This window comes from Sciurus carolinensis, chromosome 9 (genome assembly GCF_902686445.1).
Source record: "Sciurus carolinensis chromosome 9, mSciCar1.2, whole genome shotgun sequence".
In the NCBI taxonomy this organism is placed as follows: domain Eukaryota; kingdom Metazoa; phylum Chordata; class Mammalia; order Rodentia; family Sciuridae; genus Sciurus; species Sciurus carolinensis.
In genome coordinates, this window is record NC_062221.1 from 113,461,717 (window position 1) to 113,487,418 (window position 25,702).

The 25,702-nt window shown below is 34.9% G+C and overlaps 1 long non-coding RNA gene across 1 annotated transcript in view; it reads right to left on the reverse strand.

Annotated features, from left to right (window-relative positions):
- The window catches only part of LOC124992422 (uncharacterized), a 71,345-nt gene that overhangs the window by 12,588 nt on the left and 33,055 nt on the right, over nt 1–25,702 (reverse strand). The window contains exons 2-3 of the long non-coding RNA XR_007110123.1: nt 18,497–18,625; nt 17,371–17,564 (exon numbers count right to left, since the gene is read on the reverse strand). This is a non-coding gene — a long non-coding RNA (uncharacterized LOC124992422). The remainder of the gene's footprint in view (nt 1–17,370; nt 17,565–18,496; nt 18,626–25,702) is intronic.

Here is a 25,702-nt window from a genome sequence, read left to right on the forward strand (position 1 = left end):
GTTGTTTTTATTTTATAGTTCGTGGTTGGTTTTTGTCCCTCTTATCTCCCCTTCATCACTCTCTTCCCCCAGTAACAACCAAACTTTCCTGTTCTCACATCATTTCTTTCTTTATTACTTTTCTTTTGTTTCTTCTTCATAGCTAACATGTGTTACCTACCATCTGCCTCTTCTTTGATCACCTTTCTTTAATATTTCAATCCTTCTCACACTATTTTCTCTGTGCTTAAATGTAAACCCATTAAATAACAGAATTATATAGTTTATTTAATTCATACCCCATTCATATGATTATTAATACAATGGACATAGTAGGCACCTGATTTTTGAAAGCCTGATCTAGTTCACAGTTTTGTATTGCTAATACTGATGTTAAATGCTGACCCACCATTCCTATGTAGGTGATGATTAGTGTTGCGGATGTCAAAGCAGACACCAGACATTTATCTCAAAACTATGTATCATCATCCGACATTAGTGCTATTCTTGTCCCCCTACCAAGAGGGGTTGGAAGTGATTGGAACACTTCCAAACCAGAGTAGAAATCTTGCAGCTGAGAAACACAACTCAACCAAGCAACAGTGAAATCTGACCCTACACATAATCAAGCTCCTCCTGAACCTGAACATTATTTCAACTCATGTAATTGGGGAGACAAGATCCCAAACCAAAAAGCAGGTTCCAATTAGAAACAATCAGGGAAAACTTCAGGTCCCCCCTGCTTTGACATCTACTCATATCAAAAACAGAAAAAAATTCTAGAATAAAAAAGAGCTACACATGTAAAGATACAAGTATAAAAGAAGAAGGGGATTACAATTCAATTGATGCTTAAGTCTAGGACCAATGAAAATATGAGGAAACAGGCAAACAAATATCCTACCCAAATTGATTATTACCAAAATGGATCCCACAGATATGGAAGAGGATAAAATTCCACAGAAAGACTGCAACAAAACTGATTTTTAAAAAAGTTCAATAAAGTAAAAGAAGAGCTAAGGAATGGATTAAAAATCAAGTCCAAGAGATGAAAGATCATTTCAATAAAGAAATAGAAATATTGAAAAGAAACCAATCAGAACTGTAAATGAAAGACAAAATGAGCCAAATTAAAAATTCACTCTAAAGTATCACCAACAGGTTAAATAGCATTAAAAATGGAACTTCAGTGCTTGAAGACAGAGCCTCAAACCTTGAAGACAGGATGTGTGAATTTGAGTACTCAGAACACAATAAAGGGAAAATATAATAGATCAGAATATATAGGAACTCTGGGATAACATCAAGAGATCACGCCTTGTAACTGTTGAGAAAGAAAAGAACATGAAGATACAAGCTAAAGGCTTTAAGATCATTTTCAATGAGATAGTAATAGAAAAATTTCCCCATATCAGAAAGGATATGGGCATTCACAAACAGGATGCATACAGGACCCCAAATAGACCTGACCAAAAGAGAAATTCTCCAAGACACACCACAATCAAAATGCCTAGCACAGAAAAGGAAGAAAAAAATATTAAAAGTTGCAAGAGAGAAATATCAGGTCATATTTAGAGGTAAACCTATAAGGATTACTTTGGACTTCACAACTCAGAAATTAAAAGGAGGGCCTGGAATAATATATGCCAAACTCTAAAAGAAACAATTGCCAACCAAGATTATTATACACAGCAAAGTTCTCCTTCATATTCAATGGGGAAATAAAAATTTTCCATCAACCAGATAAACTAAAAGAATTTATGACAACCAAACCTGCACTCCAAAGAATTAATAAAGATAAACTGCACACTGAAGAACCCAAAAACCAATCCCCAAACTCCCCAATAGATGAAGATCAACAGATGACTAATCATCAAAATGAGATCCAAGATAGAATTAAACATTACAAAAAGTCAAATGGCAGTAAATCTCAAACACATATCCATAACAATGCTGAACATAAATGGTCTCAACTCCCCAATTAAAAGACATAGATTAGCAGAATGGATCAAAAAACAAGAGTCAACTATATACTGTCTGCAAGAGACTTATTCACATAGGCAAAGACACGAATAGGCAGACAGCAAAAGGATGAAAAAACTTTCCATGCAAATGCAGTCCATAATTAAGCCAGAGTAGATATTCTCATATCTGACAAAGTTGATTTCAAGCAAAAATTAATCATGAAAGCTAAAAAGGGCCATTACATTCTGGTAAAGGGAACAATCCAACAAGAAGATATAATGATATAAATATATATGCCCTAAATGTCAGCACACACAATTACTTTAAAAAAACACTCCTTGACATTAAATCCCAGATATACCCCAATATGATAATACTGGGTAAATTCAACACACCCCTATTGCCAATAGATAAGTCATCAAAGAATAAAATCAATAAAGATATAGCTAACCTAAAGAAGGAACACAATAGACATACATCTACAGAATATTTCACCCCATTACAGCTGAATTTTTAATTCTCCTCAGGAGTTCACGGAACCCTTTCCAAAAATAAATCATATAGTAGATCACAATGTAAGTCTTATCAAATCCAAAATATTAATATAATCCCATGCATCCTATCAGACCATAATGGAATGAAACTAGAAATCAACAGCAAGAAAAATAAATAAACCCCATAAACCTATAAAGATTAACAATATGCTTTGAATTGACCAAAAAAGAAATGAGAGAAGAAATAAAGAAATGCTTCAAAACAAATTAAAACAAAGATATGACATATTAAAATCTGTGGAACAGTAGAAAGAAGTATTAAGAAGAAAATTCATTGCATTGAGTGCCTACATCCAAAAAATAGAAATATACCAAATAAATAAGCTTATAGTCCATCTCAAGGTATTAGAAAAAGAACAAAGTCATCCCCAAATAGGTATAACACAGTAAATAATAAACATCAGAACTGAAATTAATAAAATCAAGAATTAAAAACACAATACACAAGATCAATGCAACAAAGAATTGGTTCTTCAAAAAGATAAATCAGAATAAAAAAATCCTAGACAAACTGATCAAAAGGAAGAGAGAAAAGACCCAAATCAATAAAAGTAGACATGAAACAGGAAATATCACCACAGACACTTCTGAAATGAAGAGAATAATTGGAAACTATTTTGAAAATATATACTCCAATAAACTGAAAAATCTTAAAGACATTGACAAGTTTTTAAACATATATGACCTGCCTAGGTTTATGATCTTGATTGTGGTGACAGTTTCATAGATGTATACTTATCTTCAAACTTTTCTAGATGTAGATATTAAATATGCACAACTTTTTATAGGCTAATCATAACTCAATAGAGTATTTTTAAAAATAGTTGCTATTCTAAAAGGACTGAAAATGACGGTTTCACATGATCATCTGCATAAAATGTTTTGAGTCATTATATGAAGTAATTTTTCATCTAGATCAAATACTTACTCTTGTGAATTAAGTTTGCTTATTTTTATTTCTGTTCTGTCTGTACAAAACCTGAAGTTGTAGCTGCAAATGTTTTTACCTCTGTGTTGGTGTCCTATTATTGCTATAATAGAATACCACCAACTTAGTAGGTTAAAAATACACAAGTGGACATGGGTTATTCAGCAAGATAGCTAATAATCTGTGCCATAAAACAAACTCTCAATTAAAATACCAATGATGGTCTTCACAAAACTAGAATAAATGATCCTAAAATTCATATGGTACCATGAAAAAAAAAAAATAACCAAAGCAATATTTAGCAAAAAGAACAAAGATGAATGTTATCAGGATACCTGACTACAGTGATCAAAACAATATGGTATTGGCATAGACACACAGAAAAATGGAATAAAATTGAGTACCTAGAAATGACCACATGCATCTACAGCTGACTGATTTCTTACAAAGAGGTTATGAACACACATAAAAGAAAGGACAGTCTTTTCAATAAATGATTCTGGGAGAGTTGGGTATTTACATGTAGAAGAACAAAATTAGATCCCTGTCTATCATCATTTACAAAAACCAAATCAGAATGGATAAAAGACTTAAATGTAAAATCTGAAACTATGAAATTACTTAGAAGAAAATATAAGATAAATGCTTCAGGACAATGATCAAGAATGCTCTGAATACAACCCCAAAAGCACAGGAAACAAAAACAAAAATACACATATTGAAATTCAAAAATTACTGCACAACAAAAGGAATCATCAGAATGAAGAGAAAATATCTGCAAAATGGGAGAAAATATCTGCAAACTGTACACCTGAGAAATGGTAGATACCCAAAATATATAAAAGGAACGCCAGAGCTCAATGGCTAAAACCAAATGATTTAACATAAAAATGGGCAACAGACCTTAAATAAATGTTACTCAAAAGAAGATACGCAGGGCTGGGGAGATAGCTCAGTCGGTATAGTGCAAGCACAAGGCCCTGGGTTCGATAACCAGCACCGCAAAAAAAAAAAAAAAAAAAAAAAAAAAGATACGCAAATGGCCAAAAGGTACATGGGAAAACACTCAATATCACTAGTCATTAGAGAAATGCAAATGAAAATTGTAATGAGATTTCACCTCACTCCAGTAAGAAGGGCCATTACTGAAAGAACGAAAGATAAGTGCTGGTAAAGATGTGGAGAAAAGGGAAGTTTTACAATATTGGTGGGAATAAATATTAGTGCAGGCATTATGGAAAACAGAGAAGAGGGAGGAATGGGGAAAAGTTGATCAATGGGTATTAAGTTACAGTTAGGAAGAGTAAGAAGTTGCAGCATGGGATAGCACAGTCAGGTGACTATGGGTAAGAGTTATGTACTACATATCTCAAAAAGTTAGAAGAAAGAACATTGAATATTTTCACTGTGAAGTAATAATAATTGAGAGCATAGATATCGTGAACCTGATGTAAACATTACACAATAAATATATAACTGAAACATCACATGGCACCCTATTATGTCCAATTTTTATGCTTTTAGAAATCAGTTAAAACATTTAAAAGTAAAGAAAGAAATAAGAAACAGTCAATTGAAAACATTGATATATGTCTTCTATAACCACTACAAAATTAAACCCTAAATATTTGAGATTAAACAATATATTTCTAAATATTTCATGGATCAAACTTTCATGGGTCAGATTGAAAACTGGAGTAGTTTTAAATCAAAAGAAAATGAAAATTCAATGTACCAAAATGTATAAGAATGCTAAAGCAAAATTTAGAGGAAAATGTGTGATGCATACATTAGAAAATAAAGCCAGACATGGTGGCATACGCCTATAATCCCAGCTAACCTAAAAACTGTGTCAGGAGGACTGCAAATTCCAGGCCAGTGTCAGCAATTTAGCAAGGCCCTAAGCAACTTGGTGAGACCTTGTCTCAAAATAAAAGATTAAAAAGGGCTGGAGATGTGGCTCAGTGGTAAAGGGACCCTGTGTTCAATCCTTAGTACCAAAAAAAAAAAGAGAGAGAGAGAGAGAGAGATAAGGAAAAGAGAGAGAGAAAAGGAAAACAAACAGAAACAATCTTCAATCAGTTATCTAAGAACAATGACCCTAATACCTGTTTTCTCTTCCTTTCCATCAGAATGCAGTAATTTTAGGGAAGACAAATACGTCCAAAAGATAGATTTTTGCAAACCACATACATGTGTATTTTGAAGTCAGACATTATAATCAATTAAGGCATTCCTAGAACATCTGGTTAGCAGCCAGGCATCCAATTTAGGAAATATCAGTTTAAGCATTAAATGTGACCTTTTTCAATAACTTTTTGCCTCCTTCCATTGAAAGCAAAAATGTATGCTTCAAAATTATAGCTTTGTAGATTAAAGGAAGGTTTACTTTGTTGTTTGCTACTTTTTTACAGTTGAAGATGAAAACAGATAATACAGTTGAAGATGAAAACAGAATAAAATTATTATTAATATGGGTATAAAATCCTACAGATATGATCATAAATATTGTGTCTTGAACTTAGAGTGACAAATCACTCTATATCATTCAAACTAAAGGGATTCTAGAAACATGCTAAAACCTGGAAAACCAGGAGAAGTTAATGACAATGGGCATGCATCTCTAATAAAACACATAAATCTATTTTAATTGAACAATTTCAAAAATATTGATGTGAATTCCTAAAAACCAATTACTTCAATGTTTGTCTTAAAACAGGTTACCTTGAGTTTTTTACTTATGTTCATGGAATCTAAATTTATGTTGATAAATCCATAGTTTATGTCCTCAAGACCTCAGTCCTGGGTCCATCTATCCCTTCTTAGTCATCTCCATGCATGTTTTCATTTTGTCTTCTTTTTGCATAGCTACCAGTTCTTTCTTTACATCTTGGCATTACTATATGATTCTTGGTGGAAACATATTTGGAATTCCCAGTCTCATTTTCTTCATCTCCCCAAGCATATAACAAAGGAACTAGAACATGCTTGCCACTGACTACTCTTGCATTTTTTCCCCTTTTAGATGATGTAATAAGTGTAATGGTTCTCAACTGATGCATGAGTGCCTATGTGTTCATGTGTAAGAGAACTTGGGGGTGGTGTTTGTGGAATACCACAACCACCATAAGGGCTTTTACAAGCCACATAGACTTCTACCTCCTGAACCTTATAATTGAGTCCTGGAGAACGGAAGTTAGAAATAGCAGTGAATAGGTTGAAAATATCTCACAGTCAATACAAACACACACATGTGCACACACACACACACACACACACACACACACATACACAAACACTTGAGAGAATGAGAGAGAGAGAGGAATTCTGATATGAATCAATGATCTATTTCATTGATATTCCCATTTTTCCCTCCCTCCTATACACTGCCCACACACACACACACACACACACACATTCATGTACATGCTCACACAGAAAAACACATACACACACATTATAAAGGCATTTTTCTTTGGTAATAAAAACAATAGTGAAGTAGTGGGCAATCCAAATGGTGGTGGTTGATCTTAGAAGAACTCAACCATCCAAATGTCCCCCTTGTAGTCCAACAAAGCTCTGAAGAAAGATGATGCTATATTAACTTTATAATTTTATTTATGTATTCTTTTTCCATTATGAAATATTATCACAAGGGATGTTCCATAGATATTTTAGTAATATACTTATGGAAAGCATTTTATATTTCTCTTTCCTTTCACAATCCCCTATTATTTAAATAATAAAGATCATGTAGCACAGTTATTGTGTTAGGTGCAAAGGGACATGGTGGTTTCATGAGAGATGTAGCAAACTTCCCAGGACCACTAAATGGACTACTCGGGAGAGCTCAAGCCTCCTTATCGAGAAATGAATCTGTCTGATAGCTGTCATTCCTTATTACTATAATCTTAAGTAGAATAAGGATGTTCTTACCCTATTTGAGGCAGTCATTTCTAAACTTATTACTTTATTTGGTGCAAAATAAACATTTTTCTCCATTCCCCAGCACCCATCCTTCCTGAAAGCAAGAATGTAAAAAGAGACGATCTGAAGCACACCAGGGGAGATAGCTAAAATCCCTGGCATCCGTTGCTTGATTCTTGATGAGTAATCCGCGTGATAGATGTTAATCTAAAAGACTAAGAGGATTGAAAAGAACCTCAAAATAGTTTTAAAGGTTCACCAGACTTAATGGTATATTTCTGAAGGTCATGGCAAGCCATAGGATGATAATTATCTTGTTCTCAAAAACTCAAGTGGTATTATCAATATCCAAGTAACAAGCAATACTGGTAGGAGAGTAACACTTTGAAATTCCTAGTAAAAGATGTTTAATCTAAATTTCCTAATAGAGAATTTGTGGTAGTCCAGAGACTAAGTTGAATTTACCTTTGTACTGTAAATGAAAACTGAAAATATAAGTGTGCTTAAATATTAACCTATTTAAAATGAATATAAACAGTTTGAACATTTTATAATAGTATCAATAAACTCATAAAGACAGAGTAGAATAGAGTTAGAGAGTAGAACAGAGGTTGGGAGGACAGGAAGGAGAGTAATTATTTAATCCATTAAATATCAGTTTAGAATGAAGAAAAAATTCTGGAGATAGTGGCCATGCTTGCACAATGATGTGAATATACTTAATGTTACCCAAGTGTCTACTTAAAAAAGGTTAGGATGGTTAAAAATAGTACTGAATGCAAAAGTTATTTCCAATCTTAGTTCAGCTATTATATTTTCCAAATCTCTTAAGAAATATACTTTAATTTTGGAATATTCTATAATTCAATTCTACTCAGCACAAACGTTTATTCCAGGCAATCTGAAAAAGATAATAGATGGTCATCAAAAAGCCTGACTTGAGAGTTCTGACTACCAGGGATTGAGTCCTCGTTTCACCAATTTCCAACTCTGAATGTTGGGTAAGTTTTCTAACTCCTTAATATCACATCCTTTCCTTGGCAAAAATGATGTCTATAATGGTAATTACCTCATAGGATCTTTGTGAGATTTAAGTGAGTTAGTATATACAAGGCTTTCTGAAGAGTGCTTTATATACAAAGCACTTTGAATAGCTCCTGGCATATAGAAAACTTTCAATAAATATCAGCTTATATGTTTTATAATGGTAATACTACAACAATAACAACAACAACAAAAAACCTAAACTTTCTAACTGTGTAAGACAATTTTACACAGACAAAGTATGGATGGTTATTTTTTAAATAATCCACAAAAAGAAATGTTGATAACTAGCAAAGAAACATGCCAAAGAATTTACAAAAAAATTAATAAAATCCATTTTAGTTGTGTGTATTTAAAGTTTTATAGATGATTTATTTTTCCATTGTGTGATGATTCTATAACATAGGAATAATATTTATGTATGTGTGTCCTCTAAGCAGTAGACCATGTAGGATATCAGGCTTTGCCACTTTTCATTTGCAGATTATTAATGGGCCACCATTTTAATTGTTATTTATTTATTTTTAAAATTTAATGAAGATGTGAATAATTTACAATTTTTGCTATATATACAAGAATGGAATATTTAACTTGCAATGTATCTAGCCATCTCATTTTCAAAAAGCATATCAAAGGGACTTTATCACAGGAAATATTTATGTAAAATGTGAATGAGCATGAATAATGAATATTAGGAGTAGCCATTACCTATTTTTTTTTTCCAAAGAAGGCAATACCACATTAGAGTCATCACTTGCCCTCACTCAACTGACGGTGGGTCAACTTAAAAGTTATTTTCTCACATAAGTGAAAATCAGACCAAAAGAGGGAACAAGGTGTGACTGGAATCTCACAAAAGTAGAAGGGAGATCACTGGAGCAGAGGAAGGGGACTGAGGGGGAGGAAGGAGGGACGGGAAAAGAGAGGAACTGTGGTATGAAATTGACCAAATTATGCTTTGTACAATATATAAATATACCGTGGTGAATTTCACCTTTATATATATCTATAAAGCACTAATTTATTTTTTATTTATTCTAATTAGTTATACATGACAGCAGAATGCATTCCGACACATCATTTATAGATGGAGTATAACTTCTCATTCTTCTGGTTGTACATGGTGTAGAGTACCGGTTTGTGTAATCATGTATGCACATAGGGTAATCATGTCCAATTCATTCTACTGTCGTTCCTATCCCATACCCCCTCCCCTCTCTTCACTCCCCTCTGTCTAATCCAAAATGCCTCTAGTCTTCCCTAGCCTCCCCGCGACTTCATTGTGAATTAGCAACTGTATGTCAGAGAAAACATTTGGCTTTGGTAAAGCACTAATTTATAAAACCATAAATAAAAGAGAAAGAAGACCAGTAGAAGAAGGGGAACAGGAGAAAGAAGGAGAGGAAGGGAAGGAGAGGTCCTGGGGACTGAAGTGGAACAAATTATATTCCATGCATGAATGATTATATCAAAAGGAATCCACTATTACATAATGCACTAAAAAAATTAAAAATATTTATTTTACCTTACAATGATACAAAAGCAATAGCATTCAGTAGAAATTCTACTTGGAATTTCCATCCTTACCTGGAGTAGTTATATGTGGCAAGATAGTCTCTCCTGATGCTGGGCAGTGACAGGGAGTCACAGTTCTCAGTCAGCAGAGTGATCATTATAGTAAACAACCTATGCTTTACGGTTACCGAGTTGCCAGTATTTTCAAATACAAGTATTCAACAAATTACAGGAGATATTCAATAGTTATTATAAAATGGGTTTTGTGATGATTTTGGCCAACTGTAGGTTAAGTATTCTGAGTGCATTTAAGGTAGGCTAGGTTAAGTTATGATACTCAGTAGGTTAAGTATTAAATGCATTTTTTCCTTTAAATATTTTTAATTTAACATGAGATTATTTGGATGTCACTGTAATGTAAGTTGAGGAGTGACTATCATTCCCATTCCATAAATATTATTATTGAGGGGACTAGCTTTCCTTTGAACAGACACTAACTAATTGCTTACTGCCCATACCAAAATTTTCTGCAACTGTTGACAAACCAATCACAAGTGTGCACAGCAGGGAATGAGACCACTTCTTCTACTAATCTTTTAAGCAATTTCTCCTACATATCTTGGCAGGAAGCCTGTAACAGTTTGAACAGAATTGTGCACAATATGTGCAGCACAGCCAAAACTCATTAAGTGTCTTTGTCTCATGCATCCTGTGAAACACAATATTGCACCCCTGATGAGCAATGTCTCCACATGTTATGTTAACATTAAGATCACCAGAAACCATTAATTTACCAGTCAAATTACATCTCTCAGCAGCATTTAGACAATGTTCCAGGGAATGATCTGCCTATCTCCAAGTATAAATGAAATTTCAATGAGAGCTTTCCAGGTACACAGACACAGGTCAGGAAAGAACTCTAGAATATGCTTCATGATGAATTTATTACAAGATGGAACCTTTTCATTTAAACCTAACACATTTTATGCATTTTTCCAGGTACAAACAGGATTCTAACTTCATTCAAAGACTACTATGTTTCAGAGAATAAAGGTAAGTCTTCAATGTTTAGCTCCACTGTCTAATTATTTATACACATTGTTATTTCCATACTTTACTTTGTTCCAGAGCTAGCATTCCACATCTGTATTTTCCCATGTTGTAGGTTAGTCATAGAATGCCTTTCTTATCTCAAATAAAGCCTACTACAAGCCATTTCCTTCTCTTTCTAACTGTTCTTTGAAAACATACCCATCAATGAATTATCTCCGACTAGCTGGAAGACAGGGTGACCTCCTCCTAACCCCCTTTGTTAAACACTCTAAAATGGTTCTCCTTACCACAAAATGCAGGTATCTTTTTCCACATATAAATATATTCATTATTTAAATTTATATTTTAAACTGTGCTTTCTAGTCTGTCCCTGATTATAAACCAAAGTTAGGAGGCACTTTGCCTGACTTGGCATGAAATGTAGATTCCCACCATATAGCAAAAGTCATTTAATGGCAAATCACAGTCTATAAAATTTAATAAACATAATAGTCAACTTGGTTCAGGAAAATACAAAAATGTTGTATTTCTCAATATCAGTGATTTCTTCAACTAAATTATTTACTGTCCTATTATCCAACTTTACCTGGGACACATTTTGACTGATAATTAAGCGATCTTTTATCCTTCAGTGACAAAATCAAATAAACTACATGACAACCTGAGCAATAAGGCAAAAATTGATCCTTAAGTCAGGAAAAAAAATCCCAAATCAACAAAAAATTAGATCAATTTAGTCACTGACTGTGGACAAGGCCAACACATATAGGTCAAAATTCAACTGCATTTGATCTAAAAATCAAGGGGTCATGTTTTCCCTTTGCCAGTTACTAAATTCTAAATATATTCAGGCTCCATTAATTCAATTTAAAAAAAATTTTAAGGTAGACCATGATAACAGTATTTATTGATTTCGAAAATAATTCAAATTTAGAAAATAGTGATAAAATGGTAAAATTTTATTGGTTATGTTTTTAATAGACAATGTGCTAAGATATAAACACATTTTGCAAGTACAAAGTCCTCTTATGTTGAGCAACACCATAAAAGAAGATAGTCTTTCTTGATTTGCCAATAAACAGCATTAAAGAAGGCAACAAATAAAATGATTTATACAAGCAGCTGAGTCCATCATTCAAAGGAATCCATAAGAACAATAGGTTGTGTCCTGCAATGGTTATTTTTGAAGACCTGGAAAATGTCAATATTATAAGATTATCATTCTTCAGATTTTGTGACTGATGATTCAGAATAAAGTCTGAAAAAAAAGAAGGCTTGGAAGAGCTTCTCAGAAGCCAGATGTTCATGGGAATTTTGTAGCAACTGCAACTTTTTATTGTTAAAAAAAATGTTTTTAAAGTCCCAATAAAGATCAAAAAAAATACAAGAGTTCATATAAATGTTTGCCCCCAAAATAGCAAAGTTAGACAAAACAATCAAAATAAAAAGCCTGGAGGAAAGACATGATGGCTTGAAGTCTGAGATAAAACATGATCGAGGATTGATGACAAAATATGACTGAGGATTGATCTTCAAGCCAGACTGCCCGGGGCCAAGTTCTAACTCTAGTGCCTTCTAGCTAGATGATTACAGAAATTTTCTTAACCTCTCCTTTCTCTCAACTGACAAACAGGGATTAATAATAGCATCTACCTCAAAAATTCCATCTTAATACTTATGCAACCTTAGAAAAGTACTAAGCACATAGGAAGTACTATTGTTGTAATTATTACTGATAAGCGTTCTTGTCACTAATGCATTTCCAAAAGCAAAACCAGATTTTCATTTTTTTCTGTTTGTTCTGGCATCCCTGATAAAATGAGACTTATTCTGGGGAAGCATCCTTATTAGAGAAGCAATTGAAATTCTCCAACATGGATAGTCCTCAGATACACAATGGCATTCCACTGAAAGTTAAAGTTAACAAAAGAAATTTCAAAATATTAAAAAATTCCATGATGATAATTTTGAAACTTCACTGCAAAAGAGGGGGTGATAATATCTAATATGGCAATTATTGTTTCAGTGCCAATTAAAGGTCACAGGAACCTACAAAATGCTATGAATAGTCCACTATATATTACTAATCTAGATAAACAGAGATGGCATTATTTGTATGCAAATTGTGCAAACAGAATATATTGCAAATACATTTCTATAGCTTAATTACCCATTTTATTGCTGCCTGTCTAATGAACAGGGAGCACCAGTCTTTATTATTGCCTACAGGATTGGCATTTGCTTTAGAAAGTAGTTGTCAATAAAGGAAAGGGGAGCTCCCTGAAGTTATCCACTCTACTAATCAGCTCATTTACTACTGACACCAGAACTTCAAAATTGCCCAACATGGAATCAGAAACTGGTATCACATTGTTTTAAACACTCTAGGATGGGATGTAATATGGCTAGCTAGGAATGTGCTGGCAACAAATGTATTTTGAGCAAAAAATATTTCAAAACCAGTTTTATTTTTTCCTAATGTTTCAAGCTCTTTACCCAAATATTTCCACCATCTAAGTACTCCCACTGGGATAAGCAGGTCAAGGATATTTCAAAACAGTGGTCTGATTTTAAGGAACCCTTTGCTGTTGTTCCCTAAGGGAAAAGCTTGTGTGTTGATTTTTCACCAAAGATCATTGACGACACATACTAATAAGGTAACTATCATCACCATTGACTACTGTTCATGTATACTTAACAACAAGCGTGGGCAACAAAGTGGTAAAGTATACATAGAACATGCTATCATCATTATAAATTTCCAATTCTTTCTTAAGGGGTCTGTTGGCATTAGGAAACATTAGATGGAAAATTACGTAGTCCCCTCTGGCACCTCTTCTGCTGTAGCTCTCTAGAAACACCAAATGCCACAAGCTTCCTGGGAATGAATCGGTCTTGCATGGTGGATGAGTACTTCATTTGGTGCCACTTCACGTAACAGTCCTCAACAGAACCATCTCTACATTGATTATTTCTTTTTTTAACATTGATTATTTCTGAGGCCGCTCTATTTTGAAACGATTTCTCAGACCAAAATTTATGTTGAAAAATCACAAAAATAAGGGCAGCATTTATCTGTTCCCTTAACACATTATTTATTTGCTTTTCTTTCTAGGGATAAGTCCATTGTTTTCCTCATAGAACATTCTTTCTGTGAAAAACTGTTTTAGACGTAAAAAGGTATTATTTTCCAAATGAATTATGACAGGATTTTTGTGAAGACAGTATAGTTGTACATGTAGAACACTGTTTCTGATTTTGCAGGATTTTGGGAATCCTACCTTGAAGAGAAATTCCACAGAAGACTTTATGTTCAAAATCACTCTAGATAAATGAAAAATTGATGCAGTTATCTCCTGGAGACATCTTTTGAAAGAAATCACCTTTAGTCATTTCTCCAGATAACTTATATAAAATGATATTTAGAGTTTGATTCAACTAGAAAACCTCATTTTTTCCAACTTTTAATATAAACAACTTTAGATAAACATAGAAGAAATATGGAATTTAAGTAAATGAAAACAAATTATATAATATTGGAACACTTAATGTCTTCAATTCTAGTGATTTCTTAGACATATGGGTTTTATTTCACTTTCTATGTTATTGAGAAAAATAATTATTAGTGATAGATTAATAAAACAACTTTAAAATCATATATCTGACAGTTTAAGGTAAAGTTTATGCTATACAAATTCAAATTTTACTGCCTTTTTAATAATTTGTAAATCATGTTGACACTTTTAAGGAAAATGTCCCTGCTATCTAAGTCCAAATTTTACTGCTTTTTTATTTCTATTATGTATTTTTGGAAATGGAAATCTTTTGACCTTAAAATAACCAAGTAATAAAATAAAGTAGTAAAAGAAATTGAAAAGCTATGCATCTGACTCTTTATTTCAAACCATTAAGATGAAAGTCAGGAAAAAAATGTGATGACTTATATTCATTACCAATAGAAAGAGAGTAAATCCCTCTTTACCCCAAAAGTGCACTAGATCAGTGGGAATAAAAATGGGTAAGCTCTAACTGGTCCATATAATGGACAGTTATTATTGTACTGATATTTTTAATAGCTTAGCCCAGATGGCACTAACTTTATCTATTTTATGTGAGAATTAATTGACTATTCCCTAAACCTATTTCCCAAAAGAGTGCTTACTATTTTAGGAACACTACAATACAAACACTGTATCATAAAGAAAAATAGGAAAAGATAATGTCCTCCACCTTTGAAATCTCAATAACACTTCAACGTTAACAATGACCTATTTCTTATATTGGGGCAACATAAATATTGAAAAATCTTGCTTTGAAAAAAGTGCAGCAAAGTAGCTGAAGAAATAGGCCAGGAAATGTGTCAAATGCCTTACAGAAAGGAAACTACAATAGAATATGTAGGAACCCTTTACATAATAAATTCTTTAACATTTTCAAAGAAGGTTTTGTTACCAGTACCCAAACAATATTTCTGTAATTGCCATGCCATATGCTAATCATTACTAATTAAAATCACCAAGGACAAAAATCATGCTCATTTCTATGACAACATTATGTTAAGAGACTGGAAACACAAAACCTGTACTCTATTACTTATTACATATAAAATCAAGTGAAGTAGAATACTAATTCTGAGAAGTCACTACTTAAAATCTGTTTCAGCTCTGGTCTTTATTCCTTATAGAGGAATTGGACTTCACTCCTCTCCAGTCCAATCTATGCTCCAGCCTACTTGGGCATATCAGACTTCTCAGAGGTTAAATAGGAGAAAGCATTATAATATAAAACTTACCCAGTTACTCAAGTTTCCTACTAGCAGATATGGCGTCAAGTAGATCCCAAAGAAAGTCCTATTGAAGGAGGATTCTCTAGGCCCACCCTCTTCTAATTCCATCTCTCCAAAGTGACCAAACCACAAAAGAAAGTCCACATCCCTCCCACGTTGCTTAGCTTTTGGGTTAGACTATTGGAGATAACTGTTAACATTTTCAGATTTCTCCCCATATCAATTTGTATTATCACAGCTATTATTTTCTATTTCTTTAAAATTTATTTTAAAGGGAAATATATGAAGTCCTCACCTAGTGAGCAAATCAGACTCCCAAGCTCAATATATTTTTATTTTCTGTGTATTTATGATCAAAGACTGGCCTTCAGTTAAAGAGTAAAAGAATTGAATAAGACCAAGCATAAAAATATATATTCCAATTTTATTTAGGTTTTAATTTAGAAGGACGAGGAGATTGCCACTTAAGGGAGAATTTCTGCCTGACAACAGATCAAAGTATATTTTCTCTGACTACTTCCTTAACTGAATTGAAAAGGTAATTTGGATCAACTAGTAAATTCAGCCAATCAGCCAGAAGCAGTAAAACAAGCAATTAATATAATTTGCATTAATCATATCCATTGCAATTATGTAAATGTAGCTGGGAATGTTCTGTGTCCTTTTATTATGCTACTGTTGCTTTTAGAGATCCATGGATTTCTAAACGCAAAGGCAGTAGGGAAGAATGCCTGAAAGAAGTTGACCCTGTCATCAGCTATGTTCCCAGATGACTTGGGTATTAACAGACTGAAAGCCACATCTTGCTTCATCTCACAAATAAACCTGTCATTTGACTCTAGCATAGTACTCTGGTTAAGCACAATTAGATAAACAAGCATAATTTATCCCTTAAATTACATTATATTAAGAGTTGGTGAACTGGAGCTCTTCATTTACATAGAGGGGCATGAGAGAAAAGGAACTATTGGATTGTCTTTCAGAATGTTTGGCCCTGAAATCTATTTTTGTAGATGAGTTCTTTGAGATGCCTTCTGGATAAGGGCACAAATTATTAAACCAAAAGGCAATAGTCCATGGCGGAGAAAGAATGTAACTATGTGAATGAAACCAAAAAAACCTTGGGGGCTTAAAGAATGCCTTAAAATGGGGAAAAGAAAATTGTGTGACTGTCACTATAAAACTATAACATCAGGAACATCTATCTTTTTTTGGCTTTGCAATTTTAAGTTTTAGTCAAAAACTATTGCTATCATGCCTTCCTGTCTCCTTATTGCAGAGATCTATCTCATGTGATGTAACCAGAAGAACACTATTTAGGCAGTTGCTCAAAGTAAAAGGTCTCTAAAAAGCAATAGTTTCAGCTGTATCAAGCCTTCCCTGTGGAGGCACGTTCTGATGTGAGCCAAAGGCATATCATATGTCTTCTTTCTCTTGTACAAACTGAAAAGCAAAACTACTGGAGAAAAGGACAGCAAAATCAACATGAGGTCTGTCAAGAAAACTTCATTATTTCAGCACAGTTATCAAATTTTACCAAAAGGATTCACCCCAAATTAGGTATTCTTGTTAATTGAGCATCTTTGAGAACAGATATTATTATTTAACTTATGACTTACCTTCAATTTACACTCTGGCTATTTAATGCCACACATTTGAGACAACCAATGTATTCCTCCATATCAGTACAAAGCATCTAAGACATAACTGGTTGCTCTTGTAATCAGAGGTAGTTCAACTGTGAAGAGATCAAAGTAGTCACCAAAGACTCCACCGATGAAGACTCAAATGATACGGTCAATTTCACTTTCACCTTACGGAACAAAGGATAAAATTTAACTTTCTCAAGGTTTCAAAAACAAGACTTTGCTTTCTTTTATTAGAATTCTAAATAAGAATAAAACAAATACTGCTCAAGTGAGAGCATAATGAAGTCAAGTAATGCTTGGAATCTCTTAACTCTAGAACCACCTTCAATTCAGGTAGATGATATTAGAGAAAAGGATTAGCTTCAGGTCAAATGAATTATATCTAACCATTTTCAGGAAGACAATGGATTTCAGTTCAGAAATCTGTTATTTTATTTCACTCACCAAATTTAAGACTGAAACCATTTCTTGACATATGTAAATGAGGATAAATGACTTAGGAAAAAAAATAAGCAAAACATTCATATTCTCAATTCCTGAGAATTTGTGCTTCAGAAATTATAGGAAAAACAACAGCATCATGACCAATGTGATCTTACAACATGCCTAACCAGAAAAAATGAGAGATTACAGTCCATTTACGTATGATCTATCAAAATGTATAAATGCATTCTACTGTCATGTTCGACAAATTAGAAAAAAGATTTTTTAAACAAACAAATATGTAAAATTGTGCCAAGTGCACTGCTATTTTAGGGTGTAAATATTTCTACATGCTGTCAAGCTATGTTATATTCACTACAGGGTATATGTCATTGCTATTAAAACTATGGAAAGGTATGTATTATTACATGAAATATGCAAAATACAACATTCAAAGTCATTGCTTCTATTTGTTCACCTCTTGGTGCTATTAGGGGACAGACAGATGAAGGTGGTAGGAAAATGAAGGTAAGAGAATAATTCTATAAAAGGGGCATGCTCAGCTGGCCCCCACATGCTTTCTCACTCCCACATGCTTTCTTTGCCCAACAATTTGCCTGCAGCCATGCCTGGTCTAAGTGGACGGGCTATGTTACATTCCTCAGCACATTACCTGTTATCTGCAAGGAAATCAGGGCAGAAAATGACATTGATAAGAGGACTCCAAGTTACTTTGAAGGGAGATGAGATTTTCACAGACAAGATTCTGGAAGATATGGATAATTCCCCCTAACCACAAAACCTGTAAAAATGATTAGGAATCCAATTAGAACCACTCAGCAAAGGCCAACTAACCTAACCTAGCATTGTCATGGCAATAGGTACTTAAAAGTCAGATGTCACCCTGCTGACAGTCAAAAGGCAAGAAGTCAAACCTGGGCCGGACTCTCTAGAAACTGCCCTGGGATCCCCAATAAAACTGGAGGGCAGGACACGCACATTATCCCTCTCCTCTCTGAGAGGATTCACACTCTCCCTTGAGAGTGTCCCCTTTCCCTTTTCCTATCCCTTCCGCAAACTCATTTGTGTTACTCTGAGTAACATGTCTGAAATCCTTCTGGCTTGATCCCAAGAATCGGGGTTTGAAGAGAGGCTCTTCAAGATGCCTCAGTTTCCCGGAAGGTCCCAACTCCGCAACAATGCTACCTGGTGTTCTCTAGCTAATTTTAGGAACTACTGGCACCCTGGTAACCCATTGTCTCCTAGTTTTTCAATTCTCTGCTACTGTTAACTTGTTACTTCAACTGATTTTTAACAAGAGGCAAAATAACCTCCTCTGCTATCACCCACCACCCTAACTTCCTACCATTCCTCTAACCCCATACACACAAAATAAATCACACGTACTTTGCTCCTCTTCTTGTATTCTGAAGCCAGAAATATGGGAGTCTTCTCTTGGCCCCTAAGATTGTTTCCTAAATATATGTCAAAACCCAGAGTTCCTCTCTATCCAACTGGCCCTTCAACTACTAAAATTGCCTCCCTACTCATCTCTCGGCTTTCAGTCCCTCCCCATCGTAACTCACCCTCCACTTTCCCACAATATGCTCTTCCAAAAACATGTTTCTGATTGTGCAATGTTCTCTTTAAATATTTTTTTAAGAGAAGCTTAAATAGTTTTATGTAGAGGCAAAAATTTCTTGTACGGCTCATTTTCTCCGTCCTCATTGTCATGCATGATGCCCTCTGCTGTCACTCACATCAAACTGCTCTGATATCTCCTAGATTCTGCACTCATCAAAATCCCTGCCTGCCAGGGCTTTCTTATTTCATTTGCTCCATTCACTCTCCTGTGTCTCCTTTTAATCTAAGATCCCAATTTACAAACATCTAATTTCATTTATATGTGCATCTCTTTTACTAAATTATGACCCCCTCCAGTCAGGCAATGTGGTATAGTATATATTTTTGTAACCCCAACTATATTACAGTACCTGGCAATTAGTAAAACTCAAGTAAAATATTGAATGAACAAATATACAATAAATGAAGGTCTGCAATTATGTAAAATGTGCATCCACATGGGCAAAGCCTATAAGCAAATGTGGCAAAATGAAAATAATAATTAAGTTCTGATACATACATTTAAAAACTTTTTTCTTTTTTTGGGGGGAAGGTAATTTTTGAAAAAATTACAATAAAAAAGGGAAAAATATTTTAAAATTCATAGTAAATGCATGCTATAAAATTTCCATTGATAAATAAATGCTGATTAGTAAGGCTCTCATTGTACATAGTACTATCAACTTCAGCATATACTAGAGCAAAATTAGTAGAGGTTTGTTTTGCTTTCTTGCTTTCTTTTGTTTTGTTTTGTTTTGCTTTGCTTTAGAAAAACTTTAAGCCAAACAGAGCTTGTGTAAAAAGAATGGCCCAAAGTCACACTATTCAAAATCATTCAAGATTTTTCCTTGTTTAAAATGGACAGGCAATTTCCAAAAGGTTAGCTTAAGGTTCCATCCTAAGTGACAACCTTTGCAAGTTCATATATGCTATTCTGTCTATACGCAGAATCTGAAATTACAAATGGGAATGAATTGCTCATCAATCAAACATCAAACACTAACAGAATTCAGGAAATGCTTTGCATTTCCAAATGTGTTATATCACTTTACATATCCCAAGATTCCTAACATATAAAACACCTTTCAGTGAGAGAGAATAAAATCATGGTTTCTTTGATTTGATATAAATGTATGTAAGTGTGCATGGACATAAAGTAGAAAAGAATAGTAACAATGTGCTATCAAAGACACTCTTTTTAATCCATAATAATTAGTCATGTAGCTCAACCGATACTACTTTCCAAAAGAATACATTTTGCCCTTGACTCATTAGCTAAAGTTATATAATAGGGGAAAAAAAAGTTATATTATTATGGATACATAAAGTAATACATAGCAGAAGTCTAAATATTTTTAGAGCTTATTCAAACTGTATCATACCAGTAAGTTCCCACTATGCTGGATGAAACTCTCCCAATACAGTCCAAGAAGGTAGAAGTACAAAAGGTCACAGAAATCATTTAGCCAGGTGCTTCTAATTTTTTGCATATCCTGTTACACACAAAGTTGAAATACTTACACAAGATAACACAGAAATAGAGCAACTACATGGTGAACCACCAAAGGACAATACCCTTAAAACCTTAGGCATCAATATTTGGAAGAGTTTGTAAAAGGAGCCATACAATTGCAAGTATGCTAAAAAAAAAAAAAAATTGAAAATCCGTAGGGGGAAAAAAAAACATATATCCACATATTAGGGGAATATTGCCCCAGACAGTTTATTTACAGGAATTATAAATTTATTAACAAATTCCACCCCATAACATTTTAAATATCACACTTCATTTTTTTTTTTCAAGTTACACATCACTTCTTAGTTACACATCACAATTCCTTTCAAAATATGAGCATCTAAGCAGGCTTCAGCCTGATCTGGACTGCAGTGACTGGGACTGGAGAATCTGCGTAGCTTTGTCCTCTGATGGATTAAAACATGTCTCAGCTTCTGACTTTGTCCCTAGCACACTGCACTCCTCCCCTTTCCTCCTGTAAATGGCTGGACTTAGAACCTGGATTCTTCTTCCTCAGCCCCTTCTCCAGACCTCTCCATGCCCTAGAGAAAATTGCTGCCTTCAGTAGCTGTCTTGGCTTCAGGAAAACTTGGTTAGGACTTCTACCTCTATCTAGGCTCTAACTTCACCTAAGTATGTTTACTGAATCTTAGGGTGTCCTACCCCTTAGAGTCTAGTTTCTGACTGTCACAGACAGTGGCTGCTCTGTCTTTCCCCTCCTTGTCTTTAACTCCTACAGAGGCCTTCTCTTTGGTCTTATTTCTTTTCCACTTTGCTTGTTTACACTATTGTGGGAGTACCTTGTCCTTCAAACCTTTAACTGAACTAGGTAAGGGAGTCTGGGCCCCCCGACCCTTCTGTTACGATTCAGGTGTGATGTCTCCCAAAAACTCACACGTGAGAGACAATGCAAGGTTTGAAGAGGAAATGATTGGGTTATAGCCTTTACATAATCAGAAAATTAATCCCTGATGGGATTATCTGGGTGGTAACTGAAAGCAGGTGAGGTGTGGCTGGAGAAAGTGGTTCACTGGTAGCGTGGCTGTGGGCTACATATTTTTAATGCGGAGAGTGAAGTCTCTCTCTCTTCTTTCTGATCACCATGTGAACTGCTTCCCTCTGCCACACTCTTTCTCCATGATGTTTGACCTCACCTCAAGCCCTAAGGAATGGAGCCAGTTTTCTATGAACTAAGACCTCTAAAACTGTGAGCCCTCAAGTAAACTTTTCCTCCCCTAAAATTGTTCTGGTCAGATCTTTTAGTCATAGCAGCAAAAAAGCTGACTAAAACACCTTCTCTCAGAGCTTTCTGGTAGAAATATCCCAAGGAGAACAGTAGTTGCTTATACGATTGACTTGGATAGTTCATCCCTTGATTTTGATTTAAATAAAATTTTCAACAGTCAAAATGGTAGTCCTCTGGTCTGCATAGTTGATAAAACAGAAATCTATTAGACTTGCCTGTCTTCCTGTCCTGTAAAAAGTTAATACGAACAATCTCTGTATATTGGAAGAGAACAGAAAGAATATTTCCTTCAGTCAGTTCATAAGGCAGCCCTCCCAGGAAGATACAGATACTATCATTGCACAGAGTACCAGGATGTGTTAAGCACCGCTGCGCTATCAGCCTCTTTCACTCAGCTGGTTGACCAGCTTGCTTCTAGTTAAGTGCATGCCAGTGGGGTGGGGCACTACACAATGGCACTTGGTGTCTGCACAACTCCCATTTCCAGATGCAAGGGGCACTGCTCCCAGGGAAGACCCTCAGAGCAGTGCCTGGTTCCTGCCTCAACCCATATGAACTCTTCTGCCATTTCTATCATTAGATTAAGGATGCAAAGGTGCCACATAATGGGGAAGTTGAGTTGTAAGGTATAAAACCACCGTTCTCTCCTGTTCCAGGAATTTTCCACCTCCCCACCACCTGTCAATCTGCGATCCGCCCGCCTCTTCCCTTTTCGGCCTTTCCATCATCTGTCAGTCTGCGTTCTGCCCGCCTCTTACCTTACAGGCTTATGCTGCCATCATCTTCCTGCCTCCCTCCGTTATGTCCTAACATGTTATTGGTCCATCAGTCGGTCTGTAAGAATTCTCCACCACAATTGGTTCCTCCCAGCCCGCAAAATTCCAATATCTGGGAGAAGCCGTAGGCCATTTCTTCTTCTTTTTTCTTTTTTCCACCCCAAGCGGACCTTATCCGTCTGCATAAGATCTGTGTCTGCAGAGCGTTTTTTCTGGGAGCTACCGGCGAGCCACAACTAAGCCAGTGACCCCTAACGTGAGTAAGACTGAGAAGCCCCTTACATTCTGCCATTGACCATTCAACATATCATACTAGAACACTTACTTACAGAAGTGTGCTCCTGCTCACTAGCTTGAAAGTTCTAAGCTACTCCAGTTTCAAAACACAGTAACCAGACTGGAATAAAATATTTTGTTCTAAAATAATACCTCACAATGGAAGTTGTAACTTTATTATTTGTTATTTCATGCTTTTCTTTCCTCCTAACAAATCCTTTTGAGAGCATACAATGTGCTAGTTTCAATTTAGCTAACTTATCTTTAAAGGGTAAATATTTGATGTGTTATAAAGCAGGAACTTAGACTGAGCTTTACTTAATATTAGTTCTCCAGAGAAACAGAACCAATACAATGTCTGCACAGATTGAAAGATTTTTATTATAAGAAATCAAGTCAGTATTTATGGAGGCTATGTCCCAAAATCTGCAGTGAGAAAGTTGGAGACCCAAGAGAGCAAATGCATGTTCCAGTCTGAAAGCCAAAAGGTTTTGAGGTCCAAGAAAAGCCTCTGCTTTAGTTCAAGACTAAAGGCTAGAGAAGACTCAGGTCCCAGCTCAAAACATTCAAATAAAGAAGGGTCAGCTGTTTTGTTTGTTCTATTCAGAACTTCAACTAATTGGATGAGGGTCAATCCTCCCTGGGGAGAGTAATCTACTCAGTCACCCAACTCAAATGATAATTTCATCCAAAAACTCCCTATGAACACAGCCGATGTAATGTTTGACCAAATATCTGGGAACCCTGTGGCTCAATCAAATTGCTAACCAAAATTAATCTTCATACCCGTCAGGTTTCCAGACTGAATGAGTCCCACACCAGTGATAATCCTATCCCATCATTTCATACATTTCATTGAGGTAAAAGGTGAACCTTTGCTCTCAAAGATGATATTTCTCAGAGTGAATATAATGCACATTTGTGTGCCCAACCTAAAATGGTATAGAGGAACAGTGGGTATTAGCATAGGTCACAGTCAAAGGGCTCAGTATGTATCTGCAGAGGCATTTTGCAGAGCCTTACTTCACTTTGATTCCTCAAAATAAGCCCTCCAGTTTCTTGTGAACTACTGTTACTTCTGCAACCCATAAGTCTATATATTGTGATTTTTCCCCCCAAATTGTGTTCACTTGGTATTTCAAGTCATATGATTGCGAAACTATTTGAAAGTGCCCTAAAATCATCAGTTGGTGTAATGCTGATACTCAATATAATTACATGTCCAATCTTTTAGATTTGAAACTCAGAAAATAGTTGCAGACTTGTCATTTTGCTTTTGCTGTCTCATTTCTATCATTATTGTTAGTACAGACTAAAGTTTACAAAAGTGCCACATAATGTGGAAGTTGAGTAAGTATGAAAAGTCCCTTACATGTCCCTAGAACAGAAAATACAACTCTATCATTTTTTTTTTTTTTTTGACCTACAATTAAATTTCTTCTTGAAAGCAAGATACATGTATTTCCTGGTGAATAAGAAGGAATTCCTTGTTTATTTTACTTATGAGAAATAGACTAATGGCATAAATTTCATTAAGAAATTATCACACATGTAATTCTCTGTTGTTTCAGAAATTATTAGGGAAAATACTTAGCTTTGTCTAGGAGTTCAAATAAGTTATCCCAAGTCTTTTCCATAATATGCATTCAAGTTGTTCTAAAACCTTGAGACCATACGAGAATCAGACAGTGGAAGTTAACAACTTTCAGTTAAAAATATGAGAGATATTTAGGTGGAAGAACAGACAAGTATTCTCTCCAGCATCAATATTACTTATGCCATGATTGAGGACACAAGCTATCAGTGTCTCACTGAAAAATGTAAGTGCAAGGGCTTTGAAAGCCTAACTAATAGAAATGGGTAGCTATCCAGGCAAATTCTCTTTCTCTAAAATGTCCTCTTGGCCAAAAAAGTCACATTAGGCACAGTTGGACCAGTGCCTATACCCCATAATACTTTTACTTTCTTTAAAATAAGAAAAAAAATTCATGTTTAAAAAATGTTTTAATATATTAATCTTCTTATCAATGCAACCATACAACCTAATTTTTGGGTTTTTGTTGGTTGGTTGGTTGGTTGGTTGGTTGAATGGTTGGTTTTTCTTAGGGAGATGGAACCTAAGGAGACGGAAGTGCCAAGGGTCCATCAAAGTCATAATGTGTTCCTGCTTCTAGCAACATGTGTGCCCTGTGTGACCCCCACCTCCCCAGCCACACCTGATTGTAATAGGGGTAGACTTTTGGCCTAAGTCTTTGGTCAAAATCTATTTTTGTCTATGATGTTTGAAATTAACTTCTACAATTTTAATATAAGAATACTGCATTGGTTTGCTAGGACTGCCATTGCAAAGTGCCATAAACTGGGTTGCTTTAAAACAGAAATTTATTGTCTCACAGTTATAGAGGCCAGAAATCTGAAATAAAAATCTCAGTTAGGTTCATG